A 6,635-nucleotide genomic window follows, 5' to 3' on the forward strand; every position below is an offset into this window, starting at 1 on the left:
GTGCATTGGGGGTGGGGGGTGGGGGTGGGGTGAGGGTGCTAGACGGGGGTGAGGAGTGGGGTGGGGTGCTGAACACGGGGATAGGGTGTTGGGGTTGGGGGGTTTGGATGGGGCTGAGGTGGGTGGGGGTTTTGGACGGGGATGGGGATGAGGTGGGGGTGCTGGACGGAGGAGGGTGGGGTGGGGGTGCTGGACAGGGGGTGAGGAGTGGGGTGGGGATGGCTTGACGGGGGGAGGGGGCTTTTTAAAAAAAAATAAAAAAAATATTATTTTTTAATTTTTAAAAATATTTTTAAATTAAAAAAGATGGAGGGAAAAAAGGTCCTTTTTATTTATTTTTTATTTTATTATTATTTTAATATAAATATATTATTTTCACTTGCTCATACAGGCGTATAGTCACGCGATAATTCTACTCAGCAATTTTAATGCCACATAGATCCGATCAACGGTCTAAGGGCTTAAAATATTGAGTTTTATTGAGTTGACAGATTAAGATGACAAACATGTACGTAAAAATATCTATATTACAAAACGAACATAGTACAAGGATCCATCAAGTCATTTTGTCAAAAGCATAGCATAGATAGGTAAAGGCATTACTCTTTCATAGTAATAGTTTGGGCACAACCCCCTTGGCCCTTCCAAAAAATTACTCAGTAAATATTTAATGAAAGATATTACATCTTAAAGTATTAATAAAGCTAAAGCAATCAAAATCTCTTCATGATTAATGTTTTCTCAATGGACATTTCTATTGAAGAGGTGGTTTAACCACCTCTTATGTAATTATCAAAACATTCCTTTACTCTCATTTAATTACATATCATATCTCAATATATAATAATTTTATTATTTCATTATAATGGTTTAAATATTTCATATATTCTATTAATTTATATTAATTAACTATAACTACATATTGGAAGTAAAATTTTTTTATTTATTTAATTAACTATCATGTTCAAAACTAATTTGTTACCACAAATCACAATAATTAATAACTTAAAATATTTAAAAGACATATAGAAATTTTATTGACTCTCATTGTTTTAGCAATGCCACATAAATTGAGATAAATAAAAAGTACTGCAAATCATAATAATTAACAACTTAAAATATTTAAAAGATATATAAAAATTTTAGTTGACTCTCAAAATTGTATCGAAGTCACATAAATTGATACACAAGGAGTAAATATATTATTTGATAATTACGTAAAAATTATTATAAATCACAATAATTAACAAGTTAAAATACTTTTTTAAAAATAAATAAAAGTTCTATTCAACTCTCAAAATATTATCGGTGCAGCATAAATCATGACAAAATCAAAAATTATTTTAATTAATTGCAACTAAATATGTAAAGTAAATCAATTTTATTATTTTAATTGACTTAAAATAAAAAATTATCTTAATTAATTGCAACTAAATATTTAAAGTAGATCTATTTTATTATTTTGATTGACTTTTATATAGAAAATTAATCTTTTTATTTATTTATTTATTTTAGTAAATTTAAATTAATTTTTTTTCTTCTTATATAGAAATACTAATATTTAAACTTAACTTTAAATTTTTAAAGTACAAAATTAATAAATTTAATTTAATAAAATAAATTTCTAATGAATATTTTCTTAGAATTTGTGTTGGGTCAATATGTATCAAGTTAAAAAGAAATAAAGAAAAATATATAGTAAAATTTTATTATTGTGAAAGATAAATATAATGCACTATCCAATAATGTTTAATAATATCATGCTTTGCATATGCAAATATAACATCCCGTATTTAATTAATATACTATTCCAGTGAATTATCGATGATTACTATTGGATATGATAAAATTACATTAATTTTTATAGTAATAACATAATCAATCGCTCTTAATTAATTATTACGAGTCATCTAGGTATTAAGAAAATAAATAATATTTAATGAAAAATAAAATAGACATAAAATGCGAAATTAACTCTTAATATTTTAAATTAATTTTTCGTCTTTCGAACGATGATTTTACTATATCACTCCTTATTATAAGTCATTTATGTATTAGAAAAATAAGAATAACAAAATGATATGTCAACATAAAATATTTGATTGACTATCAAATTTATATTAGTGTCACATAAATTGGGACGGGACAGAAGAAGATATAAAACAACATATATTATTTGAAAATGAAATAAAAAGTACTGTAAATAACAATAATTAACAAAAAAAAACTAAAAATTGACTGATTTCTGCTTCAGCTGCTTCAATCGTGATTTTAATGTACAGTGATGTTTAAAGAGGATAAAATGACATAATGAGATTTAAAGAGGATAAAATGTATGTAGTGAAGTGTGAGAAGAATAAATCATTAGCATTTTCTTAACATTAGCAAATTTTCTATCAAATATGTGTAGCCATCTTTCTCAACTTTTTACAGCTCCTCAATATTAATTAACATTTCTCTGTTTTAAAAATAAAATAAAGAAAAGAAAATCTTAACTCTTCATTCTCTATTAAAAAACAGCACTCTTTTCCTATGTTAAAAATACTAATTAAACAAAACAATAACGAATCTAGGCTGTGTATTCTCTTTATCGGGTAAGTTTACATGATTCTTAATCTTTGCGATATTGAAAATCAATAATTTGTTGGATATTTGATTTAAGTTATTTCATCAGAATTACGCCTATTCTTTCTTTATATTTATGATCGCAAAATTCAATAAGAAGATTAAAAAAAGGTTTCAATTGTAATTCCCTCATCTCAATCATACTAATAAAGATATTCTACTGATGTTCTACTGTTAGGCCCGTGCTGACACGGGTCTTGCACTTCTAGTATATATGAGAAACACAGTAATAATTTGAGACGGAAGGGGAAACTTCTTTTATTCATTCTCATGCATATTTCAAATATCAGCGGAAAATTTCATGTCTATTCGTTCAATTTTACGGACTATTATAATTTCAATCTCTTTTTGTCCATATGATATGATTATATCTGGGGTGTACATAAGTCGGGTTGGTTCGATTTTTATTAAATAAAAAATCAAATCAATCTTGTCGGTTTACTAAAACTATAAACTAAATCAAACCAACATAAAATTGATTTTTTCGGTTTAGGTTTTAGTCGATTTTTTTGGATTTTTCGTTTTTATTTTTATTTTATTTTTATAATCTTTAGTTTTATAATTATATTGTGATCGAAGACTAGATCAAATATGTTTTCGCTCACGTGCCAATGAAAAAATATAATTATGAAAAAATGAGGAGCGGAAAACTCTCTTGAAACTAAAAAGTGAGATGAAGAGTGAAAAGTTTAGGTTTTAAGTTTATACTAGGTTTTCGATCATTTAATTAGCAATTAATGAAAAAATATTACAATTTAAAGGCCCAAATCTAAATATATATCTACATCTACTTTCAAATTATTGAAAATTACTAAAACTAGTTGAAAAAGTATTTAAAAAGTAGATTATAAATAATATTTTATGTATAAAAATGTTCGAATATTATATATATATATTTTGTCGGTTTGATTCGGGTTCGGTTTGACTTTTTTTTGTTAACACCAAACCAAATCAAGAATGCTCGGGTTTTTTTTCTAATGTCAAACCAATCAAGTCAAACTATAAGTTGGTTTTTTTTCTCCGTTTGATTTGATTTGTCGATTTGATTTAACTTGACGGTTTGACCTGTACACCCCTAATTATATTAAGTGGAATTTTTTTACTCCATGCAGCTTCATTTTTCGAAACATCGAAAGAAATTAATTGCTGAAACAAATTAACTACACAATGGAAGAAAATGGCCATATGTCAAGCAATAAGTGGGAGCATGGGATCATTTTTGTGCCAAGTAGGATGGTCATCTGTTCTCATTTTTCCATGTGTTTTTTACTGATACAAAGGAAGAAAATATATATAGAGAGAGAAGGTAACTATTATTTATTACATAAAATTTCTTATTTGAAAAATAATTACAAAAATCTCATATTAATTACGTAGAATTCCTTCTTTTTTTGGACTTTCTCTCTCTTCTGCCTCATACATCTCAAAACATCCGATTTTTTTCTCTATTTTTAGTCCAATTTTTGCTCCATTATTGCACTCCTTATTTTACGCTTAATTTCAAGCTACGTGATTTGGGGGGTTCAAATTTGTTCAAATAAGGTCTATTATTTCAAATAATTATGGAAATAATTTAGTTTAGAATAAATTTCCATAATAATTAGTTGGTCTATTATTTCAAATTATTATGAAAATAATTTATTTCATAATAAATATCCATAAAATCAAATAATGCCTTTTATTTTAAGTCATTCAAATTTGTTCTATATTATAGAAGAGATCTATTATTTCTTCTATACTTTAATTTGAACTATAATATGCATTACAAATTATTATGCAAATAAAATCAGATCTAATTATTTCTATAGTCAATGACTTGAAAGTTGATTTGACCGATTTGACCTATAATATCTAAATTATTTTTCCTTTTTGGTTGCATGTATGATTTTTTTCAAATTATCTGTTTTTGCAATGTCATACATATAAAGTAAAGTATAATAAAAACGAAAACACTTTCATCACACATAGAAAGTTAAGTATAATACATTCTCATACATATAACACATGTTGTTGTTAGAGTGTAAACCATACATACAACACTGACATCATACATAGAAAGTAAAGTATAATACGTTCTCATACATATAAACATATAGAAAACATCTGCATCATACATGTAGACACGTAATTTTTGATCCTCTTGAATTTAATATATATATTTTTGGGTATTAAGTATTTATATTTGGTTCGATATTATTTTAACTCTTATTTCATTTTTAATAAGTTTTAGTTGAAAAATAAATAAATAAAATTACATTTTGAAATATTTTTATTATTTTATTTTATTTTTATTTTTAAAATTAATGAAAAAAATCAAAAATATATTTCCTTTTTAATTTTAATAAATAAGCAAGTAGTTTTAGTATTATCTTAATTAGGCTAGTTATAAATTTTTCTTATATTATCTTAAATATAAAAATTAATTAGTTAATATTTTATTTATTTATTTATTGTAAGTTTTATTATTATTTATTTTTATACTTTTTTTTTAAAGAGAGAAATTTTATCATAAATCTACCCATTACCCTAAAATCACCCTTAGTAACCATTTTCCCACTAACCTAAAACCACCACCTATATTTTCTCAACTTCCCCAACTCCCCCCCTTACATCCCTCTTTAAATACACAGACAGAAACCAAAAAAGAAAAAGATGGAAAGCCAAAAGAAAAGAGAAACGAATGAAGATTGAAGAGAAAGGAATTAGGGAGACAGAAAAAAACCACATTGGAGAAAAGACCAAAAAAAAAAATTTAGAAGAAAAAAGAAAAGAGGAAAAAGGAAAGAAGACTTAGAAAAAAGAAAGAGGAAAAGAAAAGTTTGTGAGAAACCAAGAAAGGGAAAACAAAGAGAAAGAAAGGAAAAAGATGCAAAGAGTTTAGTTTGGGTTCTGTTCGAGTTTTCGGTGACGACGTCTATACTTTCCTTTAGTTAATTCATCACATAGGTTTTATTCGATTTTATACTCTTTATTTTATAAGTTTTTATGATAAACCAAATCATGCATAAAGTTGATTTAAATGATTTCATGTGTTATTTAACATGTGTGTTTGATTAATTATGTGAGTCATTATTGTTGATATGAATCGTACGTTTAAGGTATGAAACACGTATACTTGCATATACATTTAAGAGTTAATAAGTAGTCAGAAGAATTAGATCATATTCAAATTGATTTTCTTCTAACAAATAAAAGAATAAAAAAGGCATGACGAAATTAATTGATTGTTAAAGAAATATCAATACTTTATTGTTTAAGCAAACAAATGATATATCGAAACAAAGTTGGATTGTTTTATCATACTCCAATATACTATTCATGATGTATAAAATAATTTGATGAGATTACAGTATGGATGCTCAAGCACTTTTACTTTATTCTTAGTCCGTTAAAAAAATAATATATATATATATATATATATATATATATATATTAAAAAAAAAAACTTTATATGACATGTTTAACTAAGGCTACGAAATTAATAAAATGTTTTGACACTTGCATTAAGGATATTGTTTCCTTCAATGAGTGAGTTAAAGTACTCGCAAATATTCACGGAAGTTAATAAAAAAAAATTCACGGGTAAATTCCATGCACAACACTTTTCAGTATTTGACTTGAAATTTGTTCATGTTTATCATTTTTCTTTACCATATAATAATCTATTTAATTCTTAATTTGGATCCATATCTCTTTCAATTATTTTTAGTTTTAATTTTCATTCTTTGTCAAATCATTTTCTGTATTTTACTATTGAGTGTTCGCTTGTTTGAATTTGTATTTTTCTAGTTTAGGTTGAATTGTTGATATATACTAATATTATCGTGGCTTAGAATTAGTACGTATGGTTAATTAATTTATTATTTATTATTATGAAAAAGAGAGAAAAATAATAAAAATAGCTAAGAAAAAATTATTTCAAGTTTATAAGAGACGAAATAAATTCCTTAACGCAAGGCAAATTTTAGGGACATTTAATTTTTTGTCTCAATAAAGAATGCGGCATACGC

The sequence above is a fragment of the Capsicum annuum genome, chromosome 3, assembly GCF_002878395.1.
Source record: "Capsicum annuum cultivar UCD-10X-F1 chromosome 3, UCD10Xv1.1, whole genome shotgun sequence".
NCBI classification, from domain to species: Eukaryota; Viridiplantae; Streptophyta; class Magnoliopsida; order Solanales; family Solanaceae; genus Capsicum; species Capsicum annuum.